At 48.2% G+C, this 17,464-nt stretch overlaps 1 long non-coding RNA gene across 2 annotated transcripts in view; it reads left to right on the forward strand.

The window, feature by feature from the left end:
* The first annotated feature begins 728 nt into the window (after positions 1–728).
* LOC137534259 (uncharacterized) overlaps positions 729–17,464 on the forward strand; it is a 55,009-nt gene continuing 38,273 nt past the window's right edge. Inside the window, exons 1-2 of one of the 2 annotated variants that reach the window (XR_011024348.1) lie at positions 729–903; positions 2,796–2,958. This is a non-coding gene — a long non-coding RNA (uncharacterized lncRNA). The remainder of the gene's footprint in view (positions 904–2,795; positions 2,959–17,464) is intronic. The other variant, XR_011024349.1, reaches the window with a different exon arrangement.

The following is a 17,464-nucleotide window of genomic DNA, read 5'->3' on the forward strand; positions in this document are numbered from 1 at the left end:
CGGGCCGAGGCATAGGCTGGAGAGGCTCCAGCCTCAGGGCGCAGTGTAGGAGGGGGCGCACAATTCATTCAGCTGTCATTCCTAATTGTGTATGAAGCAGAAAGAAATAAAAGGGGATATATAGCAGTGACTGCAAGCCATAAAACTAGATATTAAGGTGTTGGGGAGGTTGTAGGCCCTGTGGCCCTCTTAGTCTAATAGCAATAAGTGTGTGACAGCTGAGGGGGGAGGGATAGAGGGGCGCACTTTGGTGTCTCAGCCTTGGGTGCTGGAGGACCTTGTCCCGACTCTGCCCAGCAGTCACCTTGCTTTGATGAGTAAACCCCCTATTGCACTGTTACCTAAGTAGCCTGCCATGTGCAGCAGCAGCGGCCCTGATCACGTGCAGCTCAGTCTGCAGCCACCTGTATCCATTTACAGCAGCCCTGTCCCTTCCAGCAGCCTAGCCACCTGCATCCATTTACAACAGCCTTGTCCCTTCCAGCAGCCTAACTATGGCATTACAGAGACCACCAATATACACATACAGGTTCTCGCAGCCCTCCCATAGAACTGGCTCCTAACCGCATCTATTTACATCAAGACATTCTATAGCGGCCACACGGGGGAGCTCCACACACGAGTGCAATGGACATTTTACAGTACCGGCCACAAGAGGGAGCTCCGAAAACAATGCTGCCGGCTTACATACGGGCTCCTGGATCCTGGCTGCTCAGTGTGATGCCTCCAGAGAGCGGACTCTCTTCCTCTTCAGCTGTGCAGAGCGGAGACTCCTCCTTCTCCTCCGGCTGGGAATCGCTCGAGCGTGCTGTGTCCGCGGAGGTCTGTGTGTCCCGTGCCGCTACTGCTGCTGTAGATGCCTCGCGCTGGTGACGTAGAGTTGTGAATCTCGCTCTCCTATATGTAATGCATACAATAACATTGCGTACTACAGTAATCGATGCTATATACTAGGCATAGCATACAGTATATTGCCTGTCTTTGTAAATGGGAATCTCAGCTTTATATTTGTTTCTGCAACTAGGTGTACAATACGTTTATGCTGTTACTGGGGGCTTCTCATTCTGCTGGACTAGCCTTACACTGATAACACAGTCCACTGCAGCTTATAGGAGGGCTATCTAACTCTGAGCTCACCTCCATCTCTACTGGGCTTTTATTTTCCCTGTTCCCCAGTTATCAATGCTGGTTCAGCTGTACCACAATGCAGCCCTCAGATCCCATTTGTATAGCTGCTGAGCCATAAGATATCAGCAATTCTTTTTAGCAAGGCGTGATATGCTGTGGACAGGGGCGTCTCTAGCCATTTTGTCTCTCCAGGCGAGAAAATCTGTGGTGCCCCCCCCCCCCCCCCAATCTTTCACCATAAAATAATCATAACGCAGCAATGATTCACCAGAAAATAATCGTCTGTGGCCAGTGTTCACCAGAAAATAACCGTAATGTGGCCAGAGTTCACTAGAAAATAACCGTAATGTGGCCAGCGCTCACCAGAAAATAATCGTAATGTGGCCAGCGTTTCACTAAAAATGTATAATTACCTGTAAAAAGAAAAGCATTTACTCACCTGTAGAAGACTCCTCTCCCTGGGCGAAGCTCCCCCGACTATCTTCCTGCAGCAGCGCAGCCAGCCTCCGAAAGTTCCACGCTGATGGGCAGAGCAGGGCTACAAGAAGATGGCGTCTGAAGCCCTGTACTGGAGACACAAATAGTCTCCAGTACATGGCTTCAGATGCCATCTTCCCGTAGCCCTGCTCTGCCTGCCGGAAGAGAACTATGCAGGCTGTAACAGTGAGCTGCGGGGATGAACTGGTGCGGAGTTTAGTAGACGCCGCAGCCAGTTCACCACAGGGGTCGCACAGTCTGGGGGGGGGGGAAGGTGGGCACTTCCCCTCGTCCCCCCACCCGGCGCTCCAGGCCACCGTTTGCCCTCGCCTGGTGGCTGGGATGCCTCTGGCTGGGGATATTCTGTTTAAAGAATACGAGAGCCCAAGAGAAGATGAGAAACAGGGAGGGGGATGGAAGCTGGCGAGTTTGGTGAAATTGGATGTGTGTATGCACCCTTATTAGGCCTGTTTTTCACAGGCGGCTTAAGTTCTCATTTGTCGCACAGTTCAGCCTCCTGGCTGCTGGACACAAGTGCCATTTGGTTGCAATTACATGCAGCTGGATGGAAGCGTTTGTGAACGCCACACACGTCACATTTGACATGCGATGGTGTTACCCGTCAGCCAAAATCTATCTCATTTCACCACCACCACCATGCTTATATGCGACTCCATGGGGTGCACCTCGACATGCAATAGGTGGCACAGAGGGGGACACTGTGGTTAAAGGGGGCACCGGTGACAGAGGGGGAACAGTGTTTCGACTTAAGTAGGGGTTCAGGTTAAAAATGAAGGTGTGGGTCCTAATGAAGCACATAGCTGGAAATAGTCTGCATTGTAGACTAGAGATGGTCAATGAGGTGCAATAATTGCTAGTTGATGTAGGCTTATGCAAAGTGTGAATCAATTGTAAATATATGCAGCTTGAAAAAAAATGGGCCAATCCAATCTCATGAAGGTGGAATTTGATTGGTCCACTTTCAGGCACCATGCACCTGCCCTGCCAGCACATTCATCCTCCTCCTGTCCAGTCACTGCACCATGGCAATGCTCCCAGAATGCACCTGCCTTGCCAGTGCATTCATCTTTCTTCCTGTCCAGTCACTGCACCATGGCAATGCTGTCAGCATGTAACATTGATTTCAACATGCCAATGGGAAATAATTATGTTGTGTCATCTCATTACAGCTGGAAATATTGGGAGGCTCAAACACATGACTGAACAAGTCGAGCACACTCTGCCTGCTGTTTACTTTGCAATGACTGGAAGAACGTCATTCTCAAGGGGCAAATGACTTCTTACTTCTAAGGCACGTGACTACTGAACTCGGCTACTTAGATGTGGTATCAGGTGGGGAGGTGGATACCTAAATACTGCATCTGGGGCACATAGTTCCTTCATTCTGATACCTGGGGGCACATGGCTAGTTTATTTTGGTGTCTGGGGACTGGGAAACAAAGCTGCTCAATTGTAATGTCTGGGATGTATGGCTGCTGTATTCTGGTATTGTTGGGGTGTATAGCTACCTCATTCTAGTATCTGGCAGCACATGGCTGCATATATTGTGAAAAAGAGAAAAGCACTGTTTACTTTGGGGGCTGCTTTCCTTTTTCCTGCTGCATAGTTAATACTAAGGCCTCTTTCCCACCAAGAAGTTGCGTTTTAGGGGACGTTAAGGTCGCATAAGGTGCCCCTAACGCAACGCGTGGTGGTGTTGAAGTTGGACGTCAGATTGAGCCGCGTTATGTGGCTCTCAAAGCAGCCGCTCCAGGATAGTGATGGGAAGTCCAGATCTTTTTAAGGATTCGGATCATTCAAATCAGATCATTGAAAAGATCTAGATCTGTGAACCGAATCATTTCCCTGCACTGTACATTCTGTATGTTCCTGTTTCTTCCAGACAGACATCCACTGTGAACCGAATCTTTCATTGTGATGATCCGGATGATTCGACTCACAAAAAAAGATCCGGATCAAATGAACTAATCGTTCATGATCCGGACAACACTACAAGTCCCACCAGGAGTCACCACAGTGCAGTGAATATTAATTAGCCATGTGGCTAGTCACTGATCATGTGCAAGCAGTCTAACGGGTATAATGTACAGCATGCTGTACTTTCATTTAATGTGCAGTGTTATACCCTAACACAAGGTGTGCACTTAAACAGCACATTGATTTTACAGTGCTGTGAGTTAGGCTGCGTTACTGGCTGCTGTAACATGGGATTTTAACGTCCCACTGTGAAACCAGCCTAAACATTTGTTAAAACTGTGCATTCAGGAACATCTCCAATATTTCATATATTTTTGGTTTTCAGCACTGGAACAGTTAAATGAAAAAAGATATATTTACTAGGAGTACTCCATAATTGTGAAATAATACTTTTCTATCATTCTCCCAGTCTAAAGCCTCATACACACGGGCTACAACTGTCGCCGCAACCACGTGGCACACACGTGTTGCGGCGGCAGGTCGCCCGTGTGTATGAGGCGCGCACCACGAACCGTCGCTTGTCATAGCTGTCGCCAGGCGATTGACTTGGCCAATCGCCTGGCGACCTCTGTCGCCGCAACTTCAACGCAACTGTCGCTAGTCCGTCGTGTGTATGCGGACTAGCGACAGCAACTCCATACACAATGTATGGAGCTTCCGGCGGGGGGAACAGCGGGGAGGAGGAACCTTCGGCGACAGCTTCTGCTGAATCTGTGTACCTCTGTGCGCCGTGTGTACGGCTGTTGCACAGAGGGACCTGGCGACGAGCTGTTGCTGGCTTTTTTTTTTTTAAATTATTTTTTATTATGGCTCTTGCCACAGCGGTGGCTCGTGTGTATGAGCCATTAGACTGTTTCTGGCATTGCTTGATGATTTTTAATTCACTATTAATACTAGTTCAGATGTATTTGTATATTATCATTTTTAAGCCTCACAAATTCTTATACCGTACACCCGGGGGTACACGTACCACGTGTTCAGAAAAGTTCTGCAACATTTATCTGGGATCACAGTAAGTATTGCTAAAGGATGAATGAAATAGCGTGTGTGCAGTTGCTGCAGCATACCGTACATGTAAGGAATCACCGACACTTTGTAAAAATGTACTGTATATGGCTACAGTTACAAGACTGCTATATGACAAAACATCACTGCAACCTCAACCATTATTATAATTTCTGATTATCTTCCACCCTTATTTTTTGCTCAAATAGGAAAAAAATGCCTAGCACCACTAGAGATGCTAAGTAGGGCCCTGCCCAGCCATGATGGATAGAGGTCAGCAGGAATAGTGACCTGTGAGAGGGATTACCCCCCCCCCCCCCCAACCTCCTCACTAACCAATCCACATGGTAATGATTCTGGGAATGATGAGGTGCGTTGCAAGAGATGCTAGGAAAATCTACCCCTTCCTTGAGCACGACTTACATACTTACAAAAATACACGAAAACGCATGCGAATTTGCATCTGCATTAATTTATGCATTTTTCGCAAAGAAATCTCACCGCACTAGTGGAAACGGGCCCTAAAGGACAAGATGATCTTAAAAAGTACAGCACCACTCACGAATATCTAATTAGAACACGAATCGGTCTTTATTAATACAAACAAAAGCACATAAACACTTTAAAAGCCAGGTACATGAAAAGTAGCACTGAAAACGAGTATCAACAAATAATGATAATTCCAATAAATACAGATAAATGTGATACATGGTCCTATGACTCCATGGTAGCCAACATATGGTTCAAACCCTATTGAAAGTACAATGCAATGGGCAGCACTGTGGCGTAGTGGTTAGCGTTCTTGCCTTGCAGCGCTGGGTCCCCGGTTTGAATCCCAGCCAGGTCAACATCTGCAAGGAGCTTGTATGTTCTCCCCGTGTCTGTGTGGGTTTCCTCCGGGCCCTCCGGTTTCCTCTCACATCCCAAAAAATACAGATAAGTTAATTGGCTTCCCCCAAAATTGGTCCTAGACTACAACACATATACTACATACATAGACATATGTCTATGGTAGGGACTAGATAGTGAGCTCCTCCGAGGGACAGTTAATGACACGCGCACACACACACACACACACACACTGACACACTCTTCTTTACTATGTACAGCGCTGCGTAAGATGTCGGCGTTATATAAATACTAAATAATAATACTGTATATGCGTAATTTATGCCAGCAACTTCCATATAAAGTGCAATGTGCTAAGAATATATATAGGATGAGAATGAATCCCAAAAGTATAAGTGAAATATAAATGGCAAGAAAACAAACCAAGGATCCAAAAGGGACATGAATAGTGAAGAGTGTGGGCAGCAGTGAGGGAAGTGAAGGAAACAAGGCGCACACAAGCACCGTGAGAGCAGAGCGCAAGCACCGCAACCAGATGTAGAAGCTGGGTGGAGGTGTGAGGGAGCTTATTGAGGAGAGCTAGGCGAGGCTCCTGACCGCCACACAAGAGCAATGTAAGTCTATGGGGACTTGCACACTATAGCGACACGATGCAGTGCGACGGAAGTAACTAAATTTGACACAAGGCTGCCGCAAACCCTGCAGTGCATTGCCGCATGATCCGTGCTTACCGCATGGATTACGCAACAGTGCAAGTCTATGGTGACGTGGCAAGTGTGAATCTGATTGCAGCAGTGGTGCGGCACATAGGCAGAGCGATGACATTTCAGTGACGTACTTCCTGTCCAGCAGGGAGTACATCACTGCGTGGGGGAAGCACTACACATATTACCCTGTTGGTGCACTTTGCCGCAGTGTAATATACCTGGGGAAATGGTGCACCCTGAGCTCTCCTGCTGCAGGATGACTGCACTGCACAATGGCCTTGATTCACTAAAGCTACTGCCCACAAACAGCGCGGGTTATTAGCACACAGGTGCTACGCGCAGTCCTGTCAGCAAAGCGTGTGCGCTTAACTTACGCGAGATGCTTCTAACTGCCGCGCGATGTGCTTGTAGTGCGACTGCGATACTCCGCTAGTATCTAGTATCGCAGTACCACAAATAGAAGCGTATTCATGACATAAAAAAGATAATGAGAGTGATTATGTCGGTTGTGCTACAAGCACATCGTGCAGAAGTTAAAAGCATTGCACATAAGTTGAGAACGCACGCTACGCTGACGGGACCTCGTGCTAATATTAACTGGGACTGTTTGTCCGCGGTAGCTTTAGTGAATCAAGGCCTGTATGTCAAATTGGCCTTAAAGGGTCCCTGAGATGGGGGATAGAAGAAATTCATACATACCTGGGGCCTTCTCCAGCCCCATTTGGCCTGATCCGTCCCTCGCTGCCATCCTCCGCCTTCGGAATTTACCGTGAAGGCTCCCATAAGTTTGGCCACGCACACACCCCTATTGCGCTCATATAGCTGGGAGCGTTCTGTGCCTGTGCAGTACCATGCAGTCGCAGAACACTCTCAGCCACGAGTGCAATGGGGGAGCACGCGCAACCGCACTGCACATGCGCAACTGGCCGTACTTACGGAAGCACTTAGAGGATCCAGAAGACGTAGGATGGCAGAGAGGAAGCAATCACGTTTAAGAGGGCTGGAGGAAGCCCCAGGTATGTATGAATGTTCTCTATCCCCCGGTCTCAGGTACGCTTTAAGGAACTATCTTCTAAACTGTACAGTTTCAATACTGTGTAAGTACTCAGTGGGCCTGATTTGTCAAGACCAGCACAAGGAAAACTGATGCAAAAGTGTTGCAGTTGTCCTGAGCAATCAGTCAGAATTTCTATTTTATTTGACAGTTAATCCCTGATTGGTTGCTCTCGGCGGCATAATTACTCTACTTTATATTGCATTTGTGTAATAAATCAGCCGCAATACAGTCCTACACAGCACTTCATAGGTCAGGTGCATACAGGTTATTAAGCAGTAGAAGTATGCATCAGCCTATAAGAAGGTGCCCTGGTGTATTATAGCTTTGGCTATGCCACCAGTCATAAAGGTATTGGAGCAGTATGTTACAATGTAATGCACAGCAAGTCTCAGTGTGAACCAGCCCTTAGGTAGCATCTCCAGGTAGCACCACGGAATATGCTGGCGCTTTATAAATCAATAACCCTGGACGTGTTTACATCCAGACTGAAAACCCACCTGTTCAGTTTGGTATTTGCAGAAATATAACTTTTGTTGTGTGAAAACTTCATCCTACTACCAATTAGGCCTCTTGCACACTGCAAGTGATTCCAATTCAGATTCCGCTTCTTAATCAGTTTTTACATCCGATTCAGATTCCGATTTGCAGTTTTCTCCCTGCACACTGCAAATCGGAATCGGATGTAAAAGCTGATTAAAAAGCGGAATCGGAATCGCTTGCAGTGTGCAAGAGGCCTTACTGAGTCTGAGAGAGCCTAAGCGCTTTGAGTCATATGGGAGAAAAGCGCTATGGAAATGTTATTATATTGTATTATACGTTACCTGTCCTGTAGCAGCCTCTGCGCTGTGTCCGTAACCTTCCATGTGGCCTCTGTCAGACGTTATGCACCAGTTGCGTGTATGGAGAGCCTCCCGGGGGTTACAGGCATCACGCGGAGGCTGCTACAGGACAGGTAATGTATAAATGCTCACACGGGGGGGTACACATTTATATATTAGGGGGGCAGCGGCGGGCACAGAAGATTCCCTTAAAAGGACTACTGTAGGGGGGTAGGGGACAAAACGTTGAACTTACCTGGGGCTTCTAATGGTCCCCTGCAGACATCCTGTGACTGCACAGCCACTCACCGATGCTCCGGTCCCCGCCGCCGGTTCACTTCCAGAATTTGCAACTTTAAAGTCAGAAAGCCACTGCGCCTGTGTGGCCGCATCCTCGCTCCTGCTGACATCACCGGGAGTGTAATGCGGAGGCCCAGTACTGTCTGCATCTGTGCAGTGCACTCTCGGTGGCGGGAGCCAGGACGGGACTGCGCAGGCGCAGTGGTTTTCTGACTCTAAAGTGGTAAATTCTGGAAGTGAACCGGAGGCGGGGCCCAGAGCATTGGTGAGTGGCTGCGCAGGCACAGGATGTCTGCGGGGGACCATCAGAAGCCCCAGGTAGGTTCAACTCTCTTTCTGCCTACTCCCCTACAGTAGTCCTTTAAGATTTCATGCTGAAATCGGGCGGGACTTGGCCTGCAGTATATGGGCAGCTTCAATGAACAGACACATTTATCTCTAATCAGATTTGATTAGAGTTAAATTTGTCTTTGTCGAATCTGCCCATGATCTCCTGATGTATGGGAACCTTAACAGGTTTTTTTCCAGTCAGGACCCAGTGAGACTACTGATAAGGAATTACAGCCATAAACTACTTAACTTTACTCTAGGAAGCCCAGTTCTCTGCCAGGAGAGGATAGCTATAAAAAAGGGCAATAGTTCATATGCTGTATTCTAGAACTCTGAAGGTGCGTACACATGCACTACCACCGGTAACGACGGGTCCGCCGGACCCTCCTGCTGGGCGGACGTTCCAGCCACAGTAGTGCGTGTGTACAGTCTTTCAGGCAGACTGATGAGGCTGTTTCTGAACGATACTGTCGGCTGAAGATCCGCCCAGCGGGAGGATTCGGTGGACCTGTCGTTGCCAGTGGTAGTGCGTATGTACACACCTTGAGACACAGGGACAGACTGTTAGTCAGCTGAGACAAAACAATAATTCTGCTTTTTTTTAAGTTTTTAAAATAAAACTGGGATATCTAAGTCATTTTTTTAGGAGTAGGAGGATATATACATTTGTTTACCTCTTCACTTAAAGAGGTACTCCAGTGAAAATAATGTAATAAAAAAAAAGTGCTTCATTTTTACAATAATTATGTATAAATATCTTCTTCATCGGGCTGTAGTTATACGCTATAGCAGCATAGAGGGTGATATAGCGGCTGGGAACGCGGAAAATCACTCGCGGTCCTAGCTGTCGCTGAGCCCGGAAGTAGCCGCCGGCGGGAACAGGAGAAACTGAGCGAGGCTGCGAGGGCACCATACAGCTTCAGGGGGCTGAGGGATGCCCCAGGTGAGTAAAAATCATTTTTTATTTTTGACTTAAGTATCCCTTTAAGTGTCACTTTAAATGACAGGCAGCATGTCCCCTGAATAACATCAGTATGTCTTCCAAATCAGGTGATTAAAGCGGACCTGAACCCAGAAGTCCTCTCTGCTCTAAAAGATACACAACTGCATAATAACCTTTAAACATAAAAACATTTTTCTTACAGCTGATACAAATCTCAGAATAAATCTGCATTGTTTCTACTTCCTGATTCATGGAGGCAGACATATTGTTAAGCCCCATACGCACGCTCAACAGCGTTTTTTTTATGCAGTGCTGCATAAAAGACCACTGTTCAGCATGTGTATGGTGCTTTAACATCCAGGGCTTTCAAATGGGCTTATCTGCAATCTCTGCTAATAGGCAGTCATGTGACACAGGGGAGAGATTAGATTACATCTTGTGATTATACACAAATGAGGGGGAATTAGACAGGCTAAACTCTCTAAATACATACAGGGTGCATTTCTCTGTTTTCCTTCTGTCCTGTGCAAGAGTTCAGGGCCCATTTAAGGGCCCTTTTCTACGAGCAGCTGATAGGCTGTGAAAAGGCTGTCAAACTCTCACAACTGCATGCCGCTGTGTGCTGCTGCCTGGCAACTGCTTACTAGCTGCCTGGTAACTGCTCACTGAGCGCACAGTTCAACCGCCTGTGGAAAAGGGCCCTAAAGAAAACCTAAGGCAAAAAAACAGTTTCACTTCCCTGGGGCTTCAGCCAGCCCCTGCAGCTGTCCTGTGCTCATGCCGTGATCCTGCTATGCTCCAGTCACCCACAGCCCCCTCTTTCAGCTGGATGCACAGCCCCAGTCTACGCACCTCCTTATCGCACCCCCGTGGACGGGAACTCTCTGCACATGTGTAGTGCGGGAAAATCTATACTTATGCACAGAACGCTCCTGGCAACGGAGCGCTATCGAGGATGTGAGCGGCCGGCACCGGGCATGCGCAGGGGCCACTGACTCGCTAGGTTGTCTGACTGAAAGAGGTGCATGCGGGTGACTGGAGCATCGCACAATCACAGTGCGGGCACACGGCGGCTGCAGGGGGCCGGTGGAAGCCCCAGGGAAGTTAAACTTTTTTTTATTTTCGCTTTAGGTTTACTTTAAACAGCTATATTATGTAACTATATTCTCAAAATAAAAATTTGCAATTACGTGATCACAAATGACATCACTCGGCAACATGTCCACAAATAACCTAATTAACCACCTTAGTGGTATGGATGAGCTCAGCTCGTCCATGACCGGCGCGGTGGATTGCTCAGGCCCTGGTGGGCAGATTTTTCATACGGTTTGCTTTTACACGCAGCTAGCACTTTTGCTAGCTGCGTGTACAAGCCAATCGCCGCCGCTCCGTGCCACGTTAGAGGGCGACACCGCCCCCCCCCCGCCGAGACCCCTTGCGCAGCCTGGCCGATCAACGCCAGGCTGTGCTATGGGGTGGATCGGGACTCCCCCAGACGCCATGACTTCATCCCGATCGTCGCCATGGCGACGGGGGAAGCCAAACAGGAAATGCCATTCTGAACGGGATTTCCTGTTTGCTCTGATTGCCGGAGGCGATCGGAAGGGGTGGGGGGATGCCGCTGCACAGCGGCTGTCATGTAGCTAGCGCTAGGCTAGCTACATGATTTAAAAAACATTTTTTTAAAAAGTGCTGCGCCGCCACCCTGGCGGATTTAATAGAACGCTAGGGTGGTTAAAGGACAACTTAAGTGAGGGATTTAGAGGCTGGCTCATTTGGGTCCAGTCTGGGTCTTCTGCGCATGCGCGGACCTCCCATACATGCGTAGTAGACCCGGACTGACGCGACTGAGACAGTTACCGGGGCTGAAAGCTGCTGAATGGCAGACCGCGGGAGGATGGCAAGGGCCTCAGACGACCTTATGGGGCTGGAGGAAGCCCTGGGTAAGTATCTACGCTTTAGAATGTGACGTCTCTGCTTTACTTTAAACACTCTCTCAAAACTCACTTTTTCCGTCAAGCATATGCTCTACCTTAGGCCATTTCACCTTTTGACCACCTTTTGTACTGCCTGGAGGCCTATCTTTAAATTGATATATTACTAAATTTAAAATGGTAATATGAAGGTAAATGAACCGGCAGTGGTTGCGGCAGTGGTGAGCATGCGTTGGCTCGGTAGCACACCTCCATAAACACGTGGCCGGAAGCTCTCTGCGAATTTACTCTACGTAGTCAGGACTAGAGATGGCCCGAGCGGTTCGACCACGAACTTATTCACGCAAACTTGGGTGGTTCGCGTTCGCGGCGCACCGTGAACTTTATGCGAGTTTGACCCGCCCCCTATACTACATCATTAGGCTCAACTTTGACCCTCAACATCACAGTCAGCAGACACAGGGCAGCCAATAAGGCTACACTCCTTCCTGGAGCCCCCCCCCCCCCCCCCTTATATAAGGCAGCTGCGTCGGCCATTATTTCACTCGGCGTGGCTGCAGTAATTAGAGAAGGGAGAGGAACCTGCTGTAGACATAGGGAAAGCTTAGTTAGGCTGTTGTTAGGCTTGTTAGCTTGCTCCTTGCTGATACTTATTGCTAAGAAGCACCCCAAAACAGCTCTTTTGAGAGCTAATGTTCTTTTGATGTGATTTTTTTTTGTGTGTGGCGCCCACTGACACTTGCATGTACAGCCCTGTCAGTCGCAGCTAGCCCTTGGTAATTGCTATTAGGGTTGCCGCGATATACCGGTATTACGATATATCGCGGTATGATTGTGCACGGTAACCATACCGTGCACAATCTCGGTTTATCGGTTTTAGGGGGCGGGGCGACCGGGAGGGCGGGGCGATGTAGTGGCGGGGATGCGACGCAGCGACGAGCCCACGAATAGCGGCAGGGATACAAATACTCACTTGCGAGAAGCCAGCTCTGTCCTTCACGATGTACCCGGGCTTCATTGTACTTCCTGTTCTTGCATCACATTTCCTTGAAACAGCGCCCCCTGCGTGCTATTACAAGATGATGCAAGAACATGAAGTACAATGAAAGCCCGTACATCGGTGAAAGATCTGGCTGCCGGCATGTGAGTATTTATCCCTGCTGCTGCATCCCCTCTCCCTCCCCCCGGCTCTCTGTGCTGCAGCCACCTGTTTCTGGCTACACCTATCTCTGGCTACCTATGCTGCGAGCACCTTCTACTGACTACACCCATCCCTGGCTACCTATGCTGCGAGCACCTACTGCTGGCTACACTTAACCCTGGCTACCTATCCTGCAAGCACCTACTACTGGCTACACCCTGTCCCTGGCTACCTATCCTGCGAGCACCTACTACTGACTACACCTGTCCCTGGCTACCTATCCTGCGAGCACCTACTGCTGGCTACACCTAACCCTGGCTACCCATCCTGCGAGCACCTACTACTGACTACACCTGTCCCTGGCTACCTATCCTGCGAGCACCAACTACTGGCTACACCCTGTCCCTGGCTACCTATCCTGCGAGCACCTACTACTGACTACACCTATCTCTGGCTACCTATGCTGCGAGCACCTACTACTGGCTACACTTAACCCTGGCTACCTATCCTGCGAGCACCTACTACTGACTACACCTGTCCCTGGCTACCTATCCTGCGAGCACCTACTACTAGCTACACCTAACCCTGGCTACCTATCCTGCTAGCACCTACTACTGACTACACCTGTCCCTGGCTACCTATCCTGCGAGCACCTACTACTAGCTACACCTAACCCTGGCTACCTATCCTGCGAGCAACCTACTACTGGCTACACCCTGTCCCTGGCTACCTATCCTGCGAGCACCTACTACTGACTACATCTGTCCCTGGCTACCTATCCTGCGAGCACCTACTACTGACTACACCTGACACTGGCTACCTATGCTGCAAGCACCTACTACTGGCTACATCCATCACTGGCTACCTATCCTGCGAGCACCAACTACTGGCTACACCCTGTCCCTGGCTACCTATCCTGCGAGTACCTACTACTGACTACACCTATCTCTGGCTACCTATCCTCCGAGCACCTACTACTGGCTACACCTAACCCTGGCTACCCATCCTGCGAGCACCTACTACTGACTACACCTGTCCCTACCTATCCTGCGAGCACCAACTACTGGCTACACCCTAACCCTGGCTACCTATCCTGCGAGCACCTACTACTGACTACACCTGTCCCTGGCTACCTATCCTGCGAGCACCTACTACTAGCTACACCTAACCCTGGCTACCTATCCTGCGAGCACCTACTACTGGCTACACCCTGTCCCTGGCTACCTATCCTGCGAGCACCTACTACTGGCTACACCTAACCCTGGCTACCTATGCTGCGAGCACCTACTACTGACTACACCTATCTCCTGCTACCTATGCTGCGAGCACCTACTACTGACTACACCTATCTCTGGTTACCTATGCTGCAAGCACCTACTACTGGCTACACCTATCTCTGGCTACCTATGCTGCAAGCACCTTCTACTGACTACACCCTGTCCCTGGCTACCTATCCTGCGAGCACCTACTACTGACTACACCCTGTCCCTGGCTACCTATCCTGCGAGCACCTACTACTGGCTACACCTAACCCTGGCTACCTATGCTGCGAGCACCTACTACTGACTACACCAATCTCTGGCTACCTATGCTGCGAGCACCTACTACTGACTGCACCTGACACTGGCTACCTATGCTGCAAGCACCTACTACTGGCTACATCCATCACTGGCTACCTATGCTGCGAGCACCTACTACTGACTACACTTGTCCCTGGCTACCTATGCTGCGAGCACCTACTACTGACTACACCTATCACTGACTACCTATACTGCGGCCACCTATTGCTGGCTACCTATACTGCGGTTACCTATTACTGGCTACACCTATCCCTGGCTACCTATGCTGCGGCCACCTACTACTGGCTACAGGGGGGCCCCGGGTCCAAATAATTGTACAATACCGTAATACCGTGGTATTTTTTTTGCCGGTTTTCATACCGTGGAATTTTATACCGTTGCAACCCTAATTGCTATACTGTGCAAGGTCCAGCACATTCAGTGACTACCTTTTCACTGCACCTGTGTGGGACAGCTACATATTTGTAATACCAGTCATTGCATAACTGTTCATGTTTACTGCACCTGAGTGACAGCAGCACGCAGTGTTATATATACCAGTCACTGCATACCTGTTCATGGTACCTGTGTGTGTGACAGCTGCACATTTGTAATACTATGTTCGGTAGGGTTAAGAGGCGCCTGGTCAAGGTGATGATATAAATACACTCTATATGACCCCACGCTTCTCTATACTACAATACTAGTCCAGCCCGGCCCCCCACCCAGATCCTTCCCCTCTGTGAACCCAAATACCCCCCCCCCCTTATATTACCCAACCCACACCCACAGCATAGGAGACAATCTTTCTCCTCTCTCTGCCAACATACAGCAGGAGAAAGATAATCAGATTTATCCCCTATTTTACACATTGGCAATATACCATTAGGAAGATCTATGTGCATAATTAACTCTATGCTCACCCGGGGTACACACACTTGTGTGCGCATATACAGTGGTTTGCAAAAGTATTTGGCCCCCTTGAAGTTTTCCACATTTTGTCATATTACTGCCACAAACATGAATCAATTTTATTGGAATTCCACGTGAAAACACAAAGTGGTGTACACGTGAGAAGTGGAACAAAAATCATACAGTACATGATTCCAAACATTTTTTACAAATAAATAACTGCAAAGTGGGGTGTGCGTAATTATTCAGCAGCCCTTCCTGCTGGAAGGTGAACCTCCGCCCCAGTCTCAAGTCTTTTGCAGACTCCAAGAGGTTTTCTTCCAAGATTGCCCTGTATTTGGCTCCATCCATCTTCCCATCAACTCTGACCAGCTTCCCTGTCCCTGCTGAAGAGAAGCACCCCCAGATCATGATACTGCCACCACCATATTTGGCAGTGGGGATGGTGTGTTCAGAGTGATGTGCAGTGTTAGTTTTCCACCACACATAGCGTTTTGCATTTTGACCAAAATGTTTCGTTTTGGTCCCATCTGATCAGAGCATCTTCTTCCACATGTTTGCTGTGTCCCCCACATGGCTTGTGGCAATCTGCATATGGGACTTCTTATGCTTTTCTGTTAACAATGGCTTTCTTCTTGCCATGTTCAACACTGGGATCGCAAAAGACAAATTACAATCGCCTATGGAATGTGATTGCATTTTTAACAAGCAAATGTGGCTCCATGTTGCAGTGATTGCATTTTTCGAGTCTCATTCCAGAGAATGAGAATTGCATTCTAACTGCCACCAACATGTTGCATGCAGTGCACCGTTGCTACATATGCACACCGCAGGCACTGCAAGGATTTACCACAGTGCTTTGTTGGATACCGGCTATCGGCAAAGAGCAAAAACGCACCCCAACAAAAGCACACCAAGTGTGAACTGGCCCTAGAGAGAATTTGATTAGGGATTACAAATTGTTGCAACCTGCAGTGTAATGGCAATGCAATTTACATGTTCATCGCCGTGCTGTTGCTATTGGCAAAATGGGCACGATACAATTTTTGAATCGTAACGTGCCTAATACAAAAGGCCTCTAATTAGTTGATCTCCCTCTAAGATCGTTTATTATTTTTTTGGGCAGAGTACTTTGGCTAATCCAATTGGCTAAAAGTAAATCGCATTTTGGCCAATAGGATTGTAAGCCGGCCCACCATGGCAAGGTAGACTCTTAGGGCAGGTTGGGGTAAGGGAGTAAGAGAGGTATAGGGGATGGCAGTTTTGAAGAGGGATAAGGGGGATAGATGGTCATCATGGGTAACACTCTTACACCTTCAAGTGTAAAGTCTGGAAACACGACGACCACCTGATAAATAATTGGGATCCAGTTGGTCCCCCTTAGACCTGGTTCAACATTGGGATCGCAAAAGGCAAACCACAATCGCCTATGGAGTGTGATTGCATTTTTACCAAGCAATTGTGGCTCCATGTTGCAGTGATTGCGTTTTTCGAGTCTCATTCCAGAGAATGAGAATGGCATCATAACTGCCACCGAAATGTTGCATGCAGTGCACCTTTGCGACATATGCACACTGCAGGCACTGCAAGGATTTACCACATTGCTTTGCTGAATACCGGTTATCAGCAAAGAGCAGAAACACTCCCCACCAAAAGCACTCCAAGCACCAACAAATGACTGTGCACGATACAAAGTAAGTAAAAACATGGGGTGTATTGTAATACAGAAAAATGTATATACCAAGTATAAACACACTGGCTCAAAATTCAGACTTGGTAGACAAAGTAATTACAGTGACAAATGTTACATGATGAATATAACATATAACACATTTCAAGACGCAACATGTTGAGAGAGCCTTGTCCTTGTGAGCTTACAATCTATGGGAATTGGGGGGATGGGGTAGTAAACAACATGTATACCAAGAGGTGATGTGTTTTTTGGTTTCCTAGTGAGGAGCACAACTTGGCCAGAGGCTGATGTGGGAGTGGCCTAAGTTGGAGTGCGTATGCTTGTTGGAAAATGTATCTATCAAGTGTGATGATTTTTAAGGAACATATACTAGCACAGAGTAATAATTCATAGCAGCAATTCATAGCTGTTGCATGAACTGGAGAATTGTTGCCACCCTGTCATCCTATAAATTCTAACACCAGATTACTATCAAGTGTGACCATGTTTCAGGGCGGTATACAGTCACGCTCTGTCAGTCAGTTGTAAATGGTGGAGAGAAATGACTTTTGGGTACCTCTCCCATTTGTAGAGCTGCAGGACTGTCTTACAGGATGTATTCTCTGCAGAATCC

Source organism: Hyperolius riggenbachi, chromosome 10 (assembly GCF_040937935.1).
Source record: "Hyperolius riggenbachi isolate aHypRig1 chromosome 10, aHypRig1.pri, whole genome shotgun sequence".
NCBI lineage: Eukaryota > Metazoa > Chordata > Amphibia > Anura > Hyperoliidae > Hyperolius > Hyperolius riggenbachi.